At 38.3% G+C, this 7,461-nt stretch overlaps 1 protein-coding gene across 1 annotated transcript in view; it reads left to right on the forward strand.

Moving 5' to 3' along the window:
• The window catches only part of Slamf7 (SLAM family member 7), a 61,127-nt gene extending 53,961 nt beyond the window's left edge, over nt 1-7,166 (forward strand). The window contains exon 9 of the transcript XR_010048815.1: nt 6,535-7,166. The gene's annotated coding sequence lies outside the window, so the exon portion shown is untranslated. The remainder of the gene's footprint in view (nt 1-6,534) is intronic.
• Nucleotides 7,167-7,461: the final 295 nt, after the last annotated feature.

Consider the following 7,461-nt stretch of genomic DNA (forward strand, 5'->3'; position numbering starts at 1 on the left):
CTGCTATTTTTTCCCTTTAATTAAACGGATAAAAATAAAAAAGTAAATAATGGAGTGGAGATTGAGAAAAAAGAGGGCATAACAGCGAAACAGCGCAGATCAAAACATAACCATTTAAGCAGAATAGTGTTTCACCACCAGATATTTCCGACCCAAAAATAGTTACCATATTGACTCCCTCCCTGAAGTCCTTGAGTACAACTTCATATACTGTAGCATTAAGTATATCAAAACAATGTAAAACCATTTAAGAGAATGACAGCATTATAGAGTATTTAGAATCGACTAACAGAAAATGAACAATGGTCTCTGTATAATCTCCTTGTCTTTAAAAGGTTTTTGCTTATACTATCGTACATAACAAAATCCAATAAGATACAACCTGTTTAGACCATTGGAGACAGAAGAACAAAAGCTAGATGAGACTTCAAAACAAGATGGTACTAAATCAGCATTACCTATTAAGATGTCATTTTCTCCAAAATAGCTGTTCCTATCATCCACTCTTCTCTGTCTCATTTTTGTTGAGCTCTTTTTCTGTCAGTAGCTGTCAGTTTGTCTTCTTCATTTTGTTCTCTGCTCCATTCGTTGTGGCCTCCCCGCCACTATTTCTGGGTTCTTTGTATTTTTCTTTTTTTAGAATATCCTGCAATACTTTCTGTAGGGTTGAATTGGTGGTTGCAAATTCCCCCAGTTCCTCTTTATCCTGGAAGCACCTCGTTTTTCCATCAATTTCCAGGGACAGTTGTGCGGGATATCTCAATCTTGGCTGGAGATTATTATCTTTCAAAGCTTGAATTATTTCCCCCCACCCTCTTCGTGATTTGATGGTTTGTGAAGAGAAATCTGCTGTAATTCTGATGGGTGTTCCCTTGTAAGTGATCTGTTTCTTGTCTCTTACAGCTTTTAATATTCTGTTCTTGTATTGAATTTCTGGAATTTTTATTATTATATGCCTGGGTGTTTCTCTGTTAGGGTTGTAGGTAGCTGGGGTCCTGTATGCCTCATACATCTGAGTATCTTTACCTTTTGCTAAATTAGGAAAATTCTCCTGGATTATTTCTGTGAGTAGCTTTTGTAGTTCACTTGTTTGTGTCCCTACTTCTTCTTTTATGTTCTTAATCCTTAAGTTATGGCTCCTCTTATCTTCTTCTTGTCTTTGTATTATTGCTGTTTGTTTCTTTGTTATTTTTAAGAAGTTTTTCATTTCATTCTCCCATATTTCAAGTCTTGCCCTCCAGTTCAGATAGTCTGTCCTTAGTTTCTTTCAAGCTGTTATGCCAGTCTTGGATAGACTTCTTAATTTCTTGATAGTCCCTTTGAACCTGCTTCACATATTCAATGCTTTCTCTGTTTTCTCCATCAAGCAATTCTCCCCTCTTTTTCTGTTCTTCCATTCCACCATCTGTTTTTTCCTGGGTGGTGCTTAGCATTTCTCTAACTATTCTGCATACTTCTAGCTTCAGGTCATTGATAACTTCATTCCTGAATTGGTCTATGAGGCTCTCTATATGGCGCTTAATGTATATTGGTGCGGTGTCCACTATTGCCTGTTTCTCAGGATTGGGGGCCGAGGAGCCTTTTTTGTTGCTTCCCTTCCCCATATTTTCTGTTCCTTATAAAATGCAAGCTTACATAAGAGGCCCGGCTTCCCTGCCTGTCAGCCACAGTCTGATCAAATTGTGCTGGCTAGTTGTTCCCGCCCACCGCTGCGCACCAGGGAGTCGCGGAGGAGGCAGCCTACGCGGGAGTCAGTCGCCCCTCTGGGCCACCGTCAGGCTCTGGGATCTGGGTTAGGCCAGCCTAGGGAGTCCGCCGGCAGCGTCACGCAGGCCAGGCACTTTTCACCAATCCCGTCCAAGAGGGGAATGTGTGGCTGGAGTTGCCACCGCGCCCTGCTCTTACAGGACTGCCTGAGCCCAGAAAGACCTCCGCTGGAGTCAAACTGTGGTAGGGGGTCAGTTTCTCACTCACCTCGCCACCAGTCAGTTTTCGTGTACACCTCCTTGTCTGTCCTGTTTTCGACTCTGTTCGCAGACTCCTGTTCCCAGAGCTCGGCGCGTCTCTCCTTGCCGAGCCGCTGTGGAGGCAGCCAGCCGCCAGGCGGCGGGAAACCCAAATCGTGGTTTCCAATGGCGAGGGGTCGAGCCTCTACACCGAGTCTTTTCTGTTCCTATTTTAGCGCCAGGACTGTATTCGAAGTTGGTTTCTCTCAGCCCAGTTCGTTCCTGAGTCAGCAGAGCATATCTCTACTGGTTCGTGTCTCCTTAGTCCGCATCATTCCTGGCCTCTGAGCCGAGCCTTTCAGAGAGCCTTCGGTAGTTGCTGTTGTCTGTCTGCCATGTTCTCCCAAAGTCCCAGTTTGTGGATTTTCTTTACACTATGTTGGAGATTTCTTTTGACATGCAGAAACTTTTTAATAAGACATGATCCCAGTTATTGATTCTGGGAAATATACCTGTTGATTCCTATTCATGAATTCTCTACCTACCCCTATGTCTTCAAGATTTTTACCTACTTTGTCTTCCAGTAGATTTAGTGTTTCTGTTTTAATATTCAGATATTTGATATATTAAGATTTTATCTTAGTAGATGGTGATAGGCATGGGTCTAGTTTTAGTTTTCGACATATGGAGATCTAGTTTTTGCAACACCATTTATTAAAGAAATCGTCATTCTTCCAGTGAACATGTTTGGCTCCTTTATCAAAGATAAGGTGGTTGCGTGTGTTTGTAGTTTTGGTTGTATCCTCTAATGTATTCCAGTGATCTTTGGCTCTGTTTTTATTCCAGTACCATGTTGATTTTACAATTGCGATGCCTCCTGCCTTGACTTTGCTGCTTAGAACTGTCTTTGCTATTCTAGGTCTCTTTTGGTTCCAGATGCATTTGAGGACAGATTTATCTAGATCTATGATGTATGTTGATGGTATTTTTATTGGGATTGCATTGAATCTGTATAACAGTTTTGGGAGAATGATCATTTTCACAACACTTATTCTTCCTATTTATGAGCAAGGGATGTCTCTCTATTTTCTGAGATCTTCTTCAATTTCTTTTTTTGGTGTATTATAATTTTCCCTATATAGATCTTTCACTTCTTTCATGAGAATAATTCCTTTCATATTTTTGGTTGCTAGTGTGAAGGGTGTGGCTTCTCTTATTTCTCTCTCTGTGATTTTGCTGTTAGTGTATAGGAATGTTATTGATTTTTGAGTATTGATATTGATTATCCAGCTATATTCCTGAATTTATTTATCATATCTAGGAGTATTTTAATGGCATTTAGGGGGTCTTCTATGTAGAGTATCATGTCATCCACAAATAATTATAATTTAACTTCTACTTTTCCTATCTTTACTCTTTTTATTTGTCTTTCTTGTCTAATTGCTCTGGCTAGTATTTCTAGTACTATCTTAAATAGGAGCGATGACAGGAGACATCCTTGTCTTATGCCTGATTTTAAGGTAAAGGCCTGCAGTTTTTGGCCATTTAATATTATACTGACTGTTGGTTTGTCATAGATGACTTTTATCATATTGAGGTAAAGACCATCTATTCCAATTTTCTGTATGATTCTTATCATAAATGAATGTTGGACCTTATCAAAAGCTTTTTCTGCATCTATAGAAATGATTATGTGATTCTTACTTTTGGCTTCATTGATATGGTGGATTACATTTATTGATTTACATATGTTGAACCATCCCTGCATGCCTGGGATGAATCCCACTTGGTCATGGTGTGTAATCTTCTTGATGATTTCCTGTTTACCAATATTTCATTGAGGATTTTTGCATCTGTGTTCATTAGGGAAAATGGCTTGTAGTTCTCTTTTTCAGTTGAGTCTTTCTCAGGTTTTGGTACTAGAGTAATATTTGCTTCCAGGAATGACTTAGAAAGAGTTGCTTTCCTTTGGATTTCATTGAAGAGTTTGAGAAGTGTTGGCATTAAGTCTTCTTTGTATTTCTTTTAGAATTCCGCAGTGAATCCATCTGGGCCTGGGCTCTTCTTTGTAGGTAAGGACTTAATTACCTTTTCAATTTCATTAATAGAAATTGGGTTATTCTGCAGTTTTACATCTTCTTGATCTAGCTTTGGTACTTCATATATTTCCAGGAATATGCCTATTTCTTCTTCTGTTATCGAAGCTATGAGAATAGAGGTTTTTGAAACAGGTGTTGATGATCTTCTGTATTTCCACAGAGTCTGTAGTGATTTCACCTTTTTCATTCCTTATTGCACGAATTTGAGCTTTTTCTTTCCTTTTGTAAATTAGGTTCCCTAGGGGCTTATCAATTTTATTTATTCTTTAAAAGAAGCAATTCTTTTTATTCATTGACTCTTTGGATTATTTTCTTAGTCTCTATTGCATTAATTTCTGCTTGGATTTTTATAATTTCCTCCCTTGTTTTGGCTTTGGGCTTGACTTGCTCTTCTTTTTCTAGATGTTTGACGTGTACCATCAGGTTCTTTATTTGTATTTGTTCTGTTTTCCTGATTTGGGAACTCAGGAACTCAGGAACTCATTTTCCTCTGAAGACTGCTTTCATTGCACCCCACAGATCCCGGTAAGTTGTATTTGTATTTTTGTCTGCTTGTAGATATTGTTTAATTTCTTCTTTAATTTCCCCTGTGACCCACCAAGTGTTCAAGAGTGTGTTATTCAATTTCCATGTATTAGTGGGGGTTTTGCAGTTTTTTTATCATTAATTTCTAGTTTCATGGCACTATGATCTGATAACATGCATAGGATAATTTCAACTCTTTTGCATTTATTTAAATATGTTCTCTGGGCTAGTATGTGTTCTATTTTAGAGAATGTCCCAAGTACTGCTGAGAAGAATGTATATTCTGATGTTGTAGGATGGAACACTCTGTATATGTCTATCAAGTCCATTTATTCATAGGTGTGATTGAGTTCTGTTATTTCTTTGCTGATTTTCTGTCTGGTTGATCTGTTCCTTGGAGTCAATGCTGTGTTAAGGTCTCCTGTTATAATTGTGTTATTGCTTATTTGATTTTTCATTTCTATTAATACTTGCTTTGTGTAACTGGGTGCTCTGAAATTTGGTTCATAATATTTAAGATTGTTATCTCTTCTTCTTGAAATTTTCCCCTAACCAGTATGTAGTGACCTTCTTTATCTCTTCAGTCATTCTTGGTTTGAAGTTCACATTGTCTGCTAACAGAATAGCTACCCTGACTTTGTTTTGGTTCCTGTTGCATGAAGTATTGTTTTCCATCCTTTGACTTTCAGTCTGTGAGTTTCCTTTCGGGTTAGATGGGTTTCTTGTAGACAGCATATGGTTGGATGTTGTTTCTTAATCCATTATGCCAGTCTTTTCTTTTAATTGGTGAATTGAGACCATTTACATTAATGGTTATAACTGTTTTATATTGGTTTATTGTTGACATGTTATCTTTCTGCTGTTGCATCTTTATGTTTAGTTGTCTGCCTTGCTTAGTGATTTTTCCTATGTGTATCTAGAATGTCTTTCAGTATTCTTTGCAGGGTTGGCTTGGTGATCATGAAGTTTTTCAGCTGTTCTTTGTCATGGAAATATCTTATTTCTCCATCCATTTTGAAGGATAGTTTTTCAGGGTACATCAGTCTAGGTTGGAAATCATTTTCCTTTAGGATCTGAAATACTTCATTCTATGCTCTTCTTGACTTCATTTTTTTTTTTTGTGTTGAGAAGTCTCCTGTGATTCTGATAGGTTTTCCTTTATAGGTGATCTGTCTCTTCTCTCTAAAAGCTTTTAATATTCTATTCGCATGTTGGATTTCTGGGATGGTGATTATTATATCTCTGGGTGTAGTTTTATTTTGGTTATGACTGTTTGGAGTTCTATATGCTTCACTAATCCTAATGTCAGTTTCCATTCTCATGTTTGGAAAATTTTCAGCTATTACTTCTGTAAACAGCCTCTTGATATCATTTGTGTTATCCCCTTTATTTTCATTTATCATCTCAATCTTATATTGTTTTTTGCATCATCTCGCAGCTGTTGAATTGTTATTTCCTGATTCTTTGTTATTTTTAGAAGATCTTTCCTTTCCTGATCACTAGCTGCAATCTTGTCTTCAAGGTCTGAAATTCTATCTTCACTTCCATTGAGGTGGTTTTGACAACTTTCAATTGATATTTTGATTTCCTATGTATCTCTTTGAATCTGTTTTATGTATTCTATTTGTTTCTTATATTGTTCACCCAGAGAGTCTATCTTTTTGTTTTGTCCCTCTAATTTTTTAACTGTGTCTTCTTTAGATGTGTTCAGCATCTCTGTCATTACTTTTATCATTTTTTTCTTTTATCTGGGAAATCATTTCTAGTTTGAATCCTTTTAAAGCTTCCCAGGGTTGATTATTTCAGTTACTAGAATTTCAGGTATTTCAGGCATATAGCATATATTTTCTTCTATGTACATGGCTCCTAGACTTTCTTGGTATGGGCTGGATGTTTGAGATTGTATTTTGGTCTTTTATTTTGTCATTTTTCTATATTTCCGTATTTCATATATTTTTCCAAAGCTTCCCCTGGATGTGTTGGAAATTGTCTCCTATGTCCTGGGCTCCTGGAACTCCTCTGGAAGTGCAGCAGCTCCCCGGATTGAAAGAAGGTCACTTGGTGCAGCCCAGGCAGGCCTGAAACCTCCTCTGGCAGTGCAGCTCCCCAGATTGAAAGGTCACTGGGCATGGCCCAGGCAGGCCTGAAACCGGCAGAGCCCAGTCTAGTTTGGCTGCAAGCCAGACTGGTCCCTGGTCACTGGGAGCAATGATATCAAACTCTCCCAAGGCTTGGATGGTGTGCAGGAACCCACCTCCTCTGGCAATGAAGTTCTCCAGATTGAAAAAAGGTCACTGGTGGGGCCCAGGCAGGCCTGAAACCTCCTTGGGCAGTTTAGCTACAAGGATTTAAAAAAGATCACTGGGTATGGCCCATGCAGACCCGAAACCTGCAGAGCCCAGTCCATCATGGCTGCAAGTCAGGCGGGTCCCAGATCACTGGGAGCTAGGATCGACTCTCCCTAGGTCTCTAATGGTGTGCAGGAACCCAACTCCTCTGGCAGCAAAGCTCCTCAGATTAAAAGAAGGTCCAAGATCATACTCTTAAGTGAAATAAATCAGACATGCATGTGCAAACATTGATTGTTGAAATTTTGTATTTTTTCTCTTTGAAATAAAATAGACTTCTGGAAAAAAAATCAAAACAGCAAGTTACTTATAAAGGAATTATAAGATTTCTCACCACAACCATAAAGAGAAGGAGAAGTCTGAACCACATTTTCCAGCCCCCAAAGAAAACAATTATCCACCCAGGCTTCTATGTCCTGCAAAATTAACCTTCAACATTTTTGGAGAGTTAAACAATTTCCATGACCAAAAATATCTTAAAGAAATAAGTGATCACTAAACCAGTCTTTCAAAAGTATTTCAAAAGATACTTAGGCAGAGATA

The sequence above is a fragment of the Cavia porcellus genome, unplaced genomic scaffold (assembly GCF_034190915.1).
Source record: "Cavia porcellus strain 051 isolate PalLab524CR breed Dunkin Hartley unplaced genomic scaffold, mCavPor4.1 scaffold_7, whole genome shotgun sequence".
In the NCBI taxonomy this organism is placed as follows: domain Eukaryota; kingdom Metazoa; phylum Chordata; class Mammalia; order Rodentia; family Caviidae; genus Cavia; species Cavia porcellus.